A 16365-nucleotide genomic window follows, 5' to 3' on the forward strand; every position below is an offset into this window, starting at 1 on the left:
CTTTAATCACAAATTTTCAAATGTATATCGTGATAAATATTTTTGATCATATCCCCCTGCTCTAGTTCTTACTCTGCAAAAGTGAAAAAAAGCAAGACCGTTGTCGCTTTCATTTATTCAGTGGTACAGAAACTTCTACTGGGTCTCTGAGTCTGGAACACTAACATACAGTTCACTGTGGAAACGGGACACTAGGACAGCACTGCATCATACAGCATTACAATGGGGGTTGGTATATTTGACTCTAGGTGCGGGTTAAAACAACATGGTCAGTTTGGTTTCGAGCATTCATAAAGTGATAAGGGAAAGCTGACTTTGTTTTACAACACACCAATGAGGTCACTGCTCCACTGTCAACACAGCAAGCAGACAGACAGCTAGTTTAATCTCCCACAGACCTAATTCATATTCTAGCATCGAACTGGTTCGTCTGAATTCTGTGCACAGAAGCCTGTAGAACATGGGTGAGATAGATGAATGGAACATTTAAAAACAAAATACAATCCCGGACTGTTGAGGCCTGGACGGTAGCCCGAAGTGCCATAAGACGTCCTTGTTCGCTGACAGACTAGGTTTTCAATAACAATTCCAATACCATTCTTAATCAAAGCAGTTGCATGTAGAACTGGGCGATATATCGACTTTTTAAATATATTGATATATTTTTAGACGAGATATGAGATGTGACAATATCGTAACGCTATAGTATGTGTTAAGTTAGAATTATACTTGAGGAGCTGCAAGTTTGCCTGTCTTTCGTCCACTTTTGTCTCTACGCAACGTTACTCTGCCTCGCCTCTCTCCTTCACTGAACACAACTCCCCCTCTCCCATCGCTTCACCTGCAGGCAACGACAAGATGGACATGGCAGCTATCAAAGAGGAGCTGGTCGGTAAAAAGTAAACATTTGGAGATTAATGCTACCAGCACTAAAATGGTAATCTCATTAAAACGACGTTAACGCCATAACTGCATTAATGCGTCAATGCGGCTGGACGGCGTCAACACGTTAACGAGCCAACCGGGCTAACACATTGACACCATGCAGCTCCACGCACGGGGGCTGCCCGGCCTAAAACCCTTTCATTTTCTCAAAAATCGACAGTGTATGAATTCATACAACCAGAATTATGTATGAATTCTGGTTGTGCTTACTGACCGCAAACCGCTTTTATATGGTACACGGCGCTCAGCAATCTGTAAGCTACAAAGCCGCACCACTTGATGGATTGTTGGAGCATTACGGCTACCGTAGTCAGGAGCCTCGCGGAGTAATACCTACTGTGCTTCAACGTAATATTACCGCATTGTGTGTTTGTAAGGACCACAAATGGCACCAGTTAAGAAACATGGTTACAAAGAGGATTTCAAACTCCAGGCTGTCAGTCACATAGTAGAACACAATTGTGAGCTTTTTGTTATGCACAAAAACAACATTGTTTTATTTTATTTATGGAGAATTATTATTTAATAAATGCTGATAATTTATTTCTGAGTAATTTTTTCATGTACGCTGTATATTAATAAAAGTGCCTGTGTGAGATCTGGGACACAGCTTTGACTACGAACTCACTTTTTGTTCTTACTTTAGGGATTTAAAAAAAAATTTAAAAAATAAAATAAAATATCAAGATATATATATCGCCATCCAGCAAAAGAATATCGAGATATGAATTTTGGGTCATATCGCCCAGTCCTAGTTGCATCCAGACCTGACCACTAAAGGCCAGGTCAACAGGCCACAATAAAGACTTTTGCTACTGTGAGGTATAGTAGCAAAAGTCTACTATTGCAAAATGAACATCTTACTCAGGTCTGGTCTAATACACACACACACACACACACACACACACACACACACACACACATTAAACAGAAAAAAGGCAAGTCTTCCAGGACTAACATTAATCTTGCGAACAAGTTTTCCCATCAATTACATTAAGCGAGGCACTGGGTGTTTGACTTCCAATTAGGTAGCATTTAGTGTCTCACCTTTATGATCAATTATGGACATTAATGGACTACACCCAATATAAAAGGACACATTTCCTCTGCATTGGTACTGTAATGAGTTATCTTTCCATTTTGTGTTTGTTTGAGAATTTAGCATTGAAATGGATCTTGGTCAGATCCAGGCGGTTCTGGTCAGGCTTCATCTCTGGTGTTACAATCCGACAGCCCATCGTTCATCTTAACGTAGCAAAGATTGCCTCTAGGAGGGGTTTACAATTTTGGAGTCCAGTGACTAGTAAGCAAAAATAATAATGAGATCAAAAATACATTCTTGAATTAATCTTTTTTTTTTTTTTTTTTTTTTAAATAAAAAGAGAAAATCTCCTGCAAAAAGACATGTTTTAAAGTTTTGTAACTGCATGACGTATGCTAATGAAAAAATAAGTTGAATAACCAACTAACCAAGAATCTATCAGTTTGTATTAAGACATCAGGGATAATACTAGCTGTTGCACATACCTATTAAGGCTGGCCTCAACATGTAACAATTTTACTCATTTAATCAGCACAGATGACCACCATTAAAATTTAAGCTTGATTAGGCGCCTGTCTCTCCAAATTAAAACAAATTGAGCTTTTCAGCTCTGAGAGGTTATCTTAGTGGTGCTTCTGTTCAGGACACATCCAACAGGTGCCTTAGTAGTGTGCCAAACTCAGGTCAATGTGTGCTCTTAAATAGAAAATTCAGCAGGATTAGCTCTGTCTATACAGCTGTAAGATCTACTGAAGAAGCCCTCAAAACTCCTTAAGATTTAACAGGATTATTTAAAAAGTGCAAAAGTCATTTAACCCTTTAAGACCTACTATAGAACCAAGTCCGCCAGAGTTATCTTTATATTTTTGCATGCAGTAGTGCCATTTTTGGGAGCATTTCAAGTTGCTATACATCAATATAACCGTTATAGCCCAGATTTTAATAATATGTATGCATTAAGTCTATAATAACTACATATATTACAACAAAGTGCAATAAACTACAAAAAAATTGATAATACTTTTTTGGGTTTTAAGAGGTTTATCCCTCAAAATTGTAAATACAAAAAAGTTGCACAAAATAGTTTCTAATAACAGGAAATTTATTTTGAGTGTCTTCATAGTTTTATGTTTGAGCTGCACCAATTTTTATATACTGCTGGAGAAGTGAAAATAAATATTACAATGCAAATAAACACCATGTGCATCAAAATAAACTATTTCCAGCAGTGCAATTTGAGTTCTAAGCATCCCAGAAACTATTCAGAAAACTATGAACTCAAAAATGACTTTTAAAAATTATTGTGCTAGCTTACGTGGTTCTGGTTCTACAGGGATTTAAAAATAGTTACGCAAAACTGAGCATACCCGCTCCGACCGGTTTTAAAGGGTTAAGCATCATCGACTTGTACTGTAGATAAGTCTTAACAGGACTTTGTATTTATCTCTTTAAAAACTAGGTTTCCAGGTGTAAAGTTTCTTCTTTAATTTTTTAACTCTATTAACTTTTACTAAGGTATTCATTCATTAAAATAATCACATTAGTGTACATATGAACAATATTTTAAAAAAGTTTGTATTAAGATTATTTAAAAAAAAAAAAAAAAAGGTGCAGGAAAAGTGCTTCAAACATCTAAAAGATGAGCTTAAACATTGCAAATACAATCATTGCATTTGCATTTAACATTCCATTAATGACATTGTGCTTTTAAATATTGCTGAAGATTTTGTGCTGTGTATAACACTACACACGTGCAGTATTAGATCAGTTTGCCAAGTGTTACATTAGCACTGCTAGCAGCAGTAATCCACCTTTCCTGTTGGCCAGCATCTACATATGTGCCTGTGCAGAATGTGGTTACACACAGCTTCAGTCTTGTTTATGTTAACTCTTGTAATATCTAACGTATAACCACTCATCTTTCAAAGCATTGTAGAACCGCACTAGTTCTCACAGCTGTCTGCCTACTTTCCATCACAAAGAGGGAGCAAGCACCACTGCCTGCCCTTAGACGGAAGACGAGATATTACAACCAATGGGTAATTTTGGATATCAATAAAATAAGAATCACTTGTTTACCTGACAAGTACTTCTGGTGCCGACTAGCAAAAGCAGCAATGTTTAAACATCTAGTTGACCAGATGTTTAAACATTGCTGCTCTTGCTAGTTGGCAAGAGCAAGTGTTTTAAATCCAGACTCCAGACTGAGCTTTCCTTTCACGACATGCAGTGTACAAGCATTTAAAGCACCGGCACCCTGACCCTGGAGCTGTGACGTCAAGTCTGCATTTGTCAGTTTCAATGACCCCCACATACATTAGGTGGTACTTGATCGTAATGTCAGGTAGAAAGCTTGTTCTACAGGTTTGTTCTGAGAGAGAACATATGTTGACATAAATCCACACACAAGTTGATCTCTGCTTTTCTCTCCTTTTGTTTTTTGTCAACTATTAAATGTGTCAGATTGGCACAACTAAAAGAAAAGTTCTATTTTTTAAATATGCTGTAAATTTGATTGGATATGACAATCAGCAGATATGCAATGTAAAGTCTAATGTTTTAGGAACAAAAAGCTCCAGCAAAAAGCAAAAAAAACAAAACCCAAACTTCTTAGTTTAAACAAATAATTCTTTACAAAGATTCTGCTGTACATCCCTTTACACCTACATGCTGCAGCATTATGTTATTATTTTGGAGTAAACTTCATAGTTCTTGCAATTATATAAATTACAGTAAAATAGAAGTACCATCAGGTCCTTAACTATTTGTACTGGCTTTCCACTCAAGTCTTGGGTCTTGTGGCATCTCTACACAAGGACACACTAATTACATGTGCAATAAAATATTCATGTTGCATATCATAGTGCCCCATCTTGCTATACAATATAGTTACGCTTCAGACATACAGATATTTTTAAAAACACGCAGGCACTCGTAACTCTACCGCAAATGTATCTCTGTGGTAAGTGAGCCTGTAGTTTGCTTCAGTTTTGCCTGTTAAACTGAGCAGTAACCCAACTTAAATCTTATGATTATTACGAGCGCCACTATCTTGTCTTCATTTTTCCTCAGCTTCCTAATCCTGTCCCATATTAATTTTTTTTTCTAAAAAAACCTGAGCCTTTATTGCCTTTTTACTCTCATTTGTCAGTAACAAAAAGGAAATGCATGGGTACTTGAAATATAATATAACCTATTAATATAACCTTGAAACTATATGGCAATATCCCAAAAGGTTGATTCTGTTCATCTGGACATTTCGTCACCCACCCAAGTGACGAAACGTCCAGATGAACAGAATCAACCTTTTGGGATTTACTTACCTGGATGATTGGGCATGCGTCAAGATATATAGCATTATTTTTTAACATTTTAGCCTGATCCACAATCTGAATTGACAGAAAAGTATTTTAACTAACTGAAAGTGTTTCAAAGATTAGACAGATGGATTCAGTTTTAGCATGGTGGCTAGCTAGTTAAATTCCTCAAGTGAACTAACTTGCTGAGACTCACACCGTTTAACTTGACTGCAAGACTGCACAGGCCTGTTATGCATAAACAGCACTGCACTACCAATGATACGCTGGCATTCAGGTAACAACTTGTTACCTGAATCATCCTTAACATCCTCCACCCTTAGGTCACACTGACACAGAAATGACATATGACTTGGGTGTAGGCTATGTCAATTATGGAGAGATGGTACTTTCTTGGAGAACTCAAAATGTTTCTGACATGTAAATTCAAGTATTTCCTTCTAGACACTTTTTCATTGTAATCTACCCATGTCTATACACCAAGATGGAAGCCTACATATTTCAATTTAAAGGAACCCTATTGAACATAACACTCTTCTTCACTGCAACACCATCCAAGTCATCTCAAGGAAAACATACCTACTGGGCAATTTTTATGCCTTTGGAGAAATTTCTCAGACTTGGAAGAATTCAAAAGCATGACAAAGGAGATGAAATCATGATTTAATTAAGGAAAGTGCCATCCCTCCATAATCGTCAGAGCCTAATTCCATGCTTTAGTATCTTCAAGATATGAACTGCTTAAGCCTTAAAACCTTAACAGAAAAAAAATGAAAGAATAACTTTCATCACTGAATTGAACCACTATCATCAGAAATCCAGGGACATAATTAACAGACACTGGCACATCTTAAAAGCTGAACCGTCACTAAGTGGAATCACTGAGTGGAATCACTGAAATGCCTCCTCTCCTATCATTTCAAAGAGCTCAAACAATAAGCAATAATCTTGCACACAGTTTTCAGGCCAGCAAACCTAATCACACTTGGCATCACCTAAAAGGAAACTTAAGATGTTGGTAAATGCAGACAGTGTAACACCATTTCAGATATATTTTACCCATCCACATATTGGTAAAACGTTCCTTATCAAACAATTCATAAACTAAACTACAGTACAACATCAGTAATCTGTATTCTTGAATGCCCCAATGGTCAAGCTTACACTGAAAAAACAAAGAGCAGTCAACCAGTGAACTTCAGAACATATTAGATGCATGCATACTGGGAACTTGGAGTAGTTACAGCCAAACACTACCAAGAAGCTAAACATCAGTCCCTTGCCACTCTGCATTTCATTGGATTTGACTTCTCAGAAAGAGGTGTATTGGGTCTCAACACTCAACACAATGATGCCTGCTGGACTGAATGATGATTTTAGTTTAAAATGTTTTCTGAGAACAAGTTTACCGTAATTGTCGGGCTATAAGCCGCTACTTTTTGCACAAGCTTTGAACCCTGCGGCTTTTAGTCAGGTGCGGCTTTTCTATGGATTGTCCATGATTTTTGTCATATCGTAAGACGATTTGTTTTGTTTGTTCCGCTGTTGTACGGCACTACGTTGCCTGGCGGAAGGATCGGGGTTCAAGAGTGGTATGTTGGTCACATGTCCATCCGCCAGGCAACATAGTGCCGTACAAGTAGCGCGAAAAACAAACTTCAAAGTAGCGCTATGCGTTCAGCGGGAGTCGTGGATGACGAGCGGCGATAAACTTGCGAAAAGCAAGTTGTGCTCAACTCTACCGGTGGATTCTGACAGCGTGGAAAAGTGTGCAAACATCCACGATCACCAACGGATTTCGAAGGGCTGGACTGCTGCATGATGAAGAGGAGGACACCGCCACGGCCCTTCAGAGGGTGTTCGACTCTGACACTGACAATGAGGATTATCTTTGGTTTTGAAAGTGACAACGAAGGAAAGAAGCTGAGAGTGGATGACGAAGCCATCCTGAGCCTGTTCGTTTCCGACACTGGAGAAGAGGACTTTGGTGGTTTTAGTGCGCAGGAAGATGGTGGTGAATGACTGACTTTTCTTCTTGTTAAAGCCGTGTCACTGCACCTGAGCCTAAAAGATAGTCTGAATCTATTTTTCTGGTGTGCTGTAGGTTACTGTTATGTACTACATTTGTTACTCATTTATGAAGCACAGCACATGTGCAAATATGTACCCATAACTTGATTTTCAAAATATTAATAAAAGGGGTGTGTCTCCAAACAGCCATCTCTTTCCTGACAATTCGCTTTGTGCATATTCTCTTACATATGATAAGTCAATATTGAAACACCTGCGGCTTTTGGTCAGGTGCGGCTAATGTATGTACAAAACAGGATTTTCCCCTGATTTTAGCTTGTGCGGCTAATATTCAGGTGCGCTTTGTAGTCCGGGAAATACGGTATATAAAAATACAGAATATTTACAATAAAACTAATAACCCAAGACATAATCATACTCAGTCATATATATCACTATATCATTAGTTTGTTTTCTTTAATGCTCTAACAGAAAAAAAATGCCACTTATTACCTTTGAGTACTTGACACTGGACACAAATAACTGTGTTATCCTCCTAATATTTTATTATTAGCCATAGCTGCTAGTTCCTAGCTTAATGATGTTGGCTACTGTGGCTATTGGTTAACTGCTAATAGTGAAATGGCTACTGTTAATGTGATCTCTGGCTTTGTTAACATTTATGAAACCGTTTAACAACTTTGCTGGCAACTTTGCTGTCCTCTCAAAATTCGACAATGCTCAGCAATAAAGTGTTGCTGAGCATTGTGTAGTGGTCATGTGTTCGGCAAATAGTGAGGTGAGGAATTTGACTGGAGGCAAAGATGGCACTGTTGCCATCGGTACTTTTGCTTTATCTAATCAGATCTGTAATTTTTAGCTTATTATTATCTACGTATTATTTTTTAAACAACTTTACTCAAAAATATGTGAATTTACAAGTAATTCAATTGCTGATGGCACAAAACTATTTAACGTTAGTTTCCAGAGGAATGAGATGTAGTACTCTTCTTGCAGTCATCTGTCAGCAGTATAGTACTGCTGACAGAAAGAAACATTATACCAGAGGATATACAGTAGTCATATACGTAAACACACACACACACACACACACACACACACACACACACACACACACACACACACACAAAAAGGCCAATACAGTTTTAGTGCCCCCTTTGGATATTTTTGCTGCCACTCTTCCCACCCACAACTGGGCTGCTTAAACTAAAATAATAAGTTTAATAGCTTTTTACCAATATAGGTCTTGATTGTGATTATAAAAACGAGCACTGTTGCTATCAACTTAAGAAAAAAAAATTAAAGCTCAGGTTAAGTGAAAGAAAATTAACGGTCTTAGCTAGGGCTGCACGATTAATCGTTAGAAAATTGCGATCTCAATTCATACTTATGTGCGATCTCATTTCCAAATGACAACAATTTTTAAAAAAAAGACGATGATTGTACCGCATTTTGATCTGGGTACAATCTGCAACAAGCGCTCACTCTTCCTGCTCAACAAATGACAAGGGTGGAGCCTTATACCACGTGATACAGAAGCTGGCTGCTGAAATTGGCAGGGAAAAAAAACAACGGAGAGCACGTCAGGGATGACAAGAAAGTGACTGGAGAAAATTTGTCCCGGTCAACCACCCAAACATCAATAACAGGAACCTTATGCAGCGCTTCCCTATACACGTCGAACTCCCGCAGGCACAAAGAAATTATGGAAGCTATCACTTATCACCAGTGTTGGGTAAGTTACTTTAAAATAGTAACTTAGTTACATTACTAGTTACTTCTCTCAAAAGTAACTCAGTTACTTCAAGTTACTCGTTACTTTCAAAGTAACTAGTTACTAGGGAAAGTAACTTTGGTTTTACTCAGAATTCTCTTGTTAATGTGTTTCTCCCATAACTTTGCCAGTCTTCTAGCTTGCTTACTTGCCACAAGTGCACTGTGCCACCTACCAATAGAAAGGAAAATATAATGTATAATGTATAATGCATATTTCCACGAGAGAAATCCCACGCCTGGACCGTCATTGACTGCTGCCATGATTCTAGCCTACGTCACAGAGTCATGTGCGCCTTTTACATCCAACACAAAAACTGCAGTCGTGGTGCTTTGATTGTACTCAGAACTTGGAAATTCTGCCTTCTGAATAGGAAGATGTAGGCAACACCAGACTGCAGATGAGCTGCATACAGAGCTGGACTGGGACAGAAAATCGTCCCGGGCATTTTGACTAGAGACCGGCCCACCATTATAGGAAAAAAATCATAAAGCCTTTGAATGAAAATAAACACTGTTGTGACAGTGATGTACACTGTTTTGATGGTATATATGCATCAATCTATCAATCGTTTGTTGTAAGATTCAGATATTTATTTTTTAAAAGCTAGACATTTTAAATGGGAATAAGAAAGAAAAGTATTTCTTTGTGCCCCCCATTCCCAGTTAATGCCCTACCTGCCCCCCTGGCAACACTTTGCTAGATCCGCACCTGCACAGTTACCAGCTGTCAGCTACCTAAAAAAGGATCCTGGTGTTATTTGTCTCTCAGAAACAGTTCATAACTTCCCTTCAACTCATTCATGTCACCTAAAAGGTAAACCTGTTTCTCCATCACAGCTCTGATGATCCAGTAAGGACATCTCCTGGTTTCATCTTCATGTTTCCCTCTCACCAGATAACCAAACCATATCATGGCCAGCAGGTTTACAGCTGTGGCTCCAGCAAACATCAGCTGATACTAGAAATTAATATTAAATAAATTCTAACAACAGCTGATCAAGCTTAAACGTGCTGCTGTTGTTTAGCGTGACATCCACTGGTTTCCTCTTTCGGCGCAAAGTGAGCGATAAACAAACAAGAGAGCCGATCAGCTGATCATTGATCAGTTTCATGATTGAAGTAGAAACGGGAGAGGGAGGGGGAGAGAATGAGAGGAGAAGAGGCAGCTGTGCAGCAAAGACACAGAATAACTCCAGCTTTGTGCCTTTTTCATTGTAGCTGAATAACGGGACAAACTGTTCCTTTTCACCTCAATAAGAAGCGTTTAATATTTTCTCTGAATACCAGACGGGACGGTTGGCAACTCTAATAACTTATGAACAAAATAAAGTTCAACATCATTAACTTCATAGCACCCACCCAGCTGTATAGAAACTCCGTCATGCTAGCTAGCACGCAGTACGGAAAAAGTCAGAATAACGAAAATAAACTCCACCTAAACTTGGTTTATATCTGACCCAGAGAGACTGCAGGTCATAACTTCTTACCTGAAGTTCAGTTCACACTTGGACCGGCGGCTGCCTCGGGTCTCTTTTCCTTCTGCGTCCCCTTTCCTTCATCCACCTGCTGGCCTCCACCACTTGCTAATGTTACTGAATCTGTGGAAGCTCCGCGATAGCCACCACACGAAGTAACGACCCTATCTAAATCCCAGTAACGACTAACGCGTTACTGATTTTGGCATAATAACTAGTTACCGTGCTCGTTACCACAATAATAACGTAGTTACTGTAACGCGTTACTTAATAACGCGTTAGTCCCAACACTGCTTATCACCTGACCAAAGATATGGCTCCCATCAACACTGTGCAAAACGAGGGATTTAGGAAAATGATCAACACCCTAGACAACGCTACACAGTGCTGTCCCGCAACTATTTTTCTATTGTTGCACTACCTGCTCTATACACGCAGCGTCGAGCAACGGTGGAGACGGAATTTCAAGCAGTACAACATTTTGCGGCAACGACAAAATGTGAGACATTTGTTGTTTTTATGTTTATTTATTGTTTTTATGTTCAGTCTCAACTGTTACGAAGTTGATGTGCAGTTAATAAGTGCAATAAATATTTATACTGGAAAAGAAAATCGTGAGAGAATCGTGATCTCAATTCTAAGCAAAAAAAAATCGTGATTCTCATTTTATGCAAAATTGTGCAGCCCTAGTCTTAGCCCAAGGGCTGTCTCTTTGCTCACAGCTCGGTGAATGTGTGTCAGAGGTGAGGCTCCAGCTCTACCATAAAAGACAACAACGTCATCTTCTCTGCTATTGTGCTACTTAACCCAGTTTTCTGTGCAGATGAACTGATAACAGTAACTGGTGTAAACGCCATCACTAGCCTAAACAGGTCAGCAGGCAGGGGTTATGTCAAATCTTCCAACACTTTATATCTTTACTGGGTCTCTCTGGTGGTGGCAGGACTTAAACAGTTATATTAGGAAAAAAAAAAGTTTTCAGTATATTACAAATAGGGCAGTGCCCCATCAGTGTGTCAGAAATCAGTGTGTCCCTGCTGTTTATTCTGTATTTGCTCCCTCTGGGCAATGTGCTGCGCAAACATAATGTGTCCTTCCACACCTTTGCTGATGACATTCAGATCTACCTCCCTCTGAGGTTAGACTGTAAGGACTCTCTGCAGCCGTTATTCTCCTGTTTGTCTGACATTAAGACTTGGATGGCGCTTAACTTTCTACATCTAAATGAAAGTAAAACTGAAGTCATTGTGTTTGGGCTTCCTAAAGACCCCAACCTTTCCTTTGATTTTATGGGACCCCTAACATCCAAATGTACTTCCTCCATTAAGAGCCTCGGTGTTACTTTTGACAGTGCTTTTAAATTTGATAAACAAATCAGCTCCGTAGTCAAGGGATCTTTTTATCATCTACGGATTTTAGCCAAAGTCAAGTCCTACCTGTGCAGGAACGATCTAGAAAGGGTGGTCCATGCTTTTATTACTTCACGGCTGGACTACTGTAACTCCCTTTATGTTGGTTTAGATCGTTCCTGTCTGCATCGCCTCCAACTGGTGCAGAACGCTGCTGCTTGCATGCTGACCGGTTCCAAAAAGAGAGGCCACATCACTCCGGTTCTCTGCTCTCTCCACTGGCTCCCAGTTGCTTCTAGGATTGATTTTAAAATTTTACTGCTGGTTTTTAAGGTCCTTAACGGTACTGCACCTCCTTACCTGGCAGAGCTTCTTAGCATTTACCGCCGCAGGAGATCTTTGAGGTCAGCAGACCTGATGCTTTTAGATGTTCCCAGGTACAGACTAAAGACTGGGGGAGAGAGGGCTTTTGCTGTGGCTGCACCCAGACTGTGGAACAGTTTACCTCCTCACATCAGATTCTCCACAAGCCTAGGAACTTTTAAAACTGCTCTTAAAACTCACCTCTTCTCATTGGCTTTTAGCAAGGTTTAACTTATTGTTTTAATTTATTGTTTTATCAGTGAGGAGTTTTATGTACTTGTGTTTTATTGTATTTTATATTTGTATTTTGTTGTACAGCACTTTGGTCAGCCTCGGTTGTTTTTAAATGTGCTTTATAAATAAACTTGACTTGAGAAAGAGTGCCATACAACAAAAGAGTGCCATACGACTGAATAGTTCTGCTGCTCTATGCTTTCACTTCAGGAAGTGTGACTTTCATAATTTGATTTAAAATGTCACGGTTGAAAATTTCTCATTTACACTGCATGCACTGTCAGCTACACAACTAAAAGCTAGGAAGAGAAACTAGAACAAAACAACTACCAATGGTTAGTAATCTAACTTTAAAGCAAATTGCTGCTATTGCAAGAGTTGATAGTGGCAACAAATGAAGACTCTTCAGAAAGATTGGTCAGCTGGTTGTTGTGAGGTTGAAAGGGGCTCACTGTCGTTTGCGCCGGACAGCTTGATATAAAATTAGCTGCGCACAACAGAAACTAAGTGCACATTTAACAAATGTCTCTACAAATTGCGGTGAGAGATCGGTCTTCAAATATCTGCTCTTTGTCAACACTATTAATAAACTTAGGCATGTGATTTAAAACAGCAGTGCTTTCTGGTGTCTTCTGAAAGTTACTAGGAACACATTGCATTCAGTGGCTCAGTGTGCGAGGTAGCTGCACTGGGCCTAGCTGCTGCTCTTCTGACAAACGGGTACTGAGGTGAGGACAAAAGTGGCATCACTTACTCTACTGTAACAGGATGACTTAAAATTGATCTAGTGCAATATTAAACTATATTAACCTGATGATGCTGATATGAAGAGAAAACATCACTACTAGATAACACCAATAAAAATGTAGAAAATATGAAGCCATTTTCATGCATGTGCTCTTAACTTCTATCAGATTACATCAGGAGAAGTGTAGGGCAAAATGCAAATATCCCATGCAATTGGATCGGATGAGTTTTTGGGGGGTTTTTTTTGGGGGGGGGGGGGGACCTGTCAGCTTCATGGGTCCATGTGATGTTTGAACAGAGCACCTAATACTGCAGCAAATCTAACATTTCCAGCACACTGCAAATTTATTTCCTGCTGTTCACTACAAGTGAGAAAAGCAGAAAATATCTCAACCAGATTGTTCCAAAACTGTCCTAAATTTGTGTTTGAAAACAGCTTATGTCTACAAACACTATGATATTCTGCCCTGATGGTTGGCTGTGCACACTGTAGTAATTAAAATAAATCTCAGGTTGGCTGCAAAGCAAAAAGAAAATTTAGTGCGAGCACACAAGCTTTGAGATTCAACTATAATTCCACATTTACTCATTATTCATCTCTGAAGCTCCTCAGTGACATTTAAGCTATTTCAAGCACAATAGATAGTCACGGTCTAATGTTTTTCTGCTGAGCTTGCAAATCAACACAAGCAACTATGTATCTAAACCCCATTTAGACTAATTTCTTTTGAGGAGCTTGAGTTAAATCATAAATATTACAATAAATACATCTCTAAGCAGGAATCCTTATATCAACAGCTCTTTAGCCATGGTTAACACAAAATCATTAAGTCACAAAATGTACAAGGCTTTGTTGACACTACGTGTTTAAAAAACAAAACAGATTTTCCTTCTCCATGGACTTTAGCCTTTTAGCCACACACGCAGTTTTAGGTCACTGAAACTGGCCTTTTGGAAATCATGGGTCAAGAAATTCAGAAAAGGCATTTGCAGGGTTGGCAGTTTTTGACGTTGCAGAGCCTGTGGTTCTGATTGGCCGACATGGCTTTATGGTTTGTCCACTTGGCATGTTCTTATCAGTGCTTCTATTGTGTTTCTGTATGTTTTCTTTTTTCCCCTCTATAAACTGCCTCTGTGGGTGTGTGTGGTTCTTTTCTTCCTCTTTTTTCCTCAAAAAAAATAGACTAATGTATGCAAATTAGACCAGAGAGAATTTTGAAGTGGCTGAATTTTCCCAAAATCCTTCTAGAAGAAAGTCTTGCCACTGAGCAGCCATCTGGGTAAAGCTTTGTGGCACTTGTTTGGGGAGTTAGTTTAAAGCAAGTATCTAATGAACTCGAACTTAAGCGGCAATTGAGACAAACTACACTCACAAATGAAATGTTTTAAATGATAATGAAATTATGTACAGATTTTCCCCAAAAGCAAGGGGTTTTCCCCCCCTTCCCTTTCCCCCCCTCTCAGTTAAAATTTCATAACCATCTTTGCTGTTCTGAATAAATTTCAACCAGTATAATGTCTCTGATTCCTCTTTTTCACTCTCTTGGATGGAGGTTATCCGTTTTTCAGATTCCCTTTGTACTAAGCTACCTTCAACAAGTGTTAAAAGGTTGAGAATGAACAATACGTTAACACTGTTAAAGCAAGGCCTGGGGACAGATGATAATAAATATGTTCAGAGCAATCCCAGATAGCTTACCGATCAAGAGGATTGTTACAGGTTGTTTTCCCAATAACATGTTAAATCATCATCATTAGCTTTTGAATTCATACTTGATTTAATCTGCATCACTATAACTTAAATATCAGCATATATAAAACAAACACATGCAAAATGGTCATGTGTAGGAGCGCACATAAAATAACCCCAAATCATTTTTTATGTTTGTAGAACAGTATAGATAACAGTGCACCTGGAAAATATTCTTAATTTGATCATATAAGGCATGCCTGAATATTTCTATTCATACCTTTTTTTTAAAAAATAAATAAATAATCAAACATAAAGTTAACCCTCCTCCCCTCCCAGTCAGAGATGATCTCAGTCCTATAAATGTAATTAAAAAAAGAAAAATGATGGGGCTGTAATATTGTGAAGACATATTTCAATGTTAGTCCCATTTAAAGCAAAAGAATAAATGGACATTATCTGCTGTGTTACGAATCAATCCACTGATTTAACCACATCTAGAGGTAGTTTTGCTTGTGCTTTGATCCGATCTCATCGAGGTGTAAATCCATCTTGATCGGCAGTGGGTTTTATTGCTGCTGGGTCACATAAATTAAGCTTACTATGTTAATTAATCCTCACCAGTGCTTCGCTTATCTTCTGATATATCACAGCCGTTGACAAGTCAAACGGGATCATGAAGCTTGTTTTTTGGACACTAATTTGCATTCTGAGATCCAATAACATTGCACACAAAATTTATGACAACAACCCTTTCAAATATCAAGTTTCATTGTAAAAGCCTGTGGACTGGGTGTAGTCATAAAAATTGTGCATTAAAAAAAATATACAAACTATTTTCTTTCTTTGGCCTCACATTTTACAGTGATTTGGACTTTTTATACAACACATTTACCACACAAACAGTTTGATAGACCACTTATGAAGCTAAAAGCACACAGTGGCACCCTGCTGGCAAAAACGTTGGGAAAAACTTTGTTTTATCTGCATTTACAGATATCGCTGTACTGGGAAAGACTTTTGCTCACTGATCTAAAACTGATGAAAGATATTCAATTGTGATTTTTTTTTTAAAGAGCATGAATACTGGGATTTTCAGAGGCAGAAGGTGTGACATTAAATAAAGGTTAGTATATGAAATAAACAGTCGACTCGTACAACTCAATGAATGCACTCTCTTAGGGAAGACCCGGTTGGCTCGGCCTTCTCAGACTCAAAACAATCTTGTAGTAGACATGACACAAACACTTAATCTTTAGTTCATAGATCAGACAAGTATAACCTAGTATAGATTAACTAGGCCATAAGAAAGAGGTCGTTTTCGGAGACAACGCATTTCACTTATCACATCATCTCTGAATGATTTCGTGCAATCTATACTTTCGCCGACCACAAA

General features: G+C 38.6%; 1 protein-coding gene across 1 annotated transcript in view; it reads right to left on the reverse strand.

Moving 5' to 3' along the window:
• The window catches only part of sppl3 (signal peptide peptidase 3), a 39465-nt gene that overhangs the window by 21841 nt on the left and 1259 nt on the right, over nt 1-16365 (reverse strand). The window lies entirely within an intron of this gene.

This window comes from Rhamphochromis sp. 'chilingali', assembly GCF_963969265.1.
Source record: "Rhamphochromis sp. 'chilingali' genome assembly, chromosome: 2".
NCBI classification, from domain to species: domain Eukaryota; kingdom Metazoa; phylum Chordata; class Actinopteri; order Cichliformes; family Cichlidae; genus Rhamphochromis; species Rhamphochromis sp. 'chilingali'.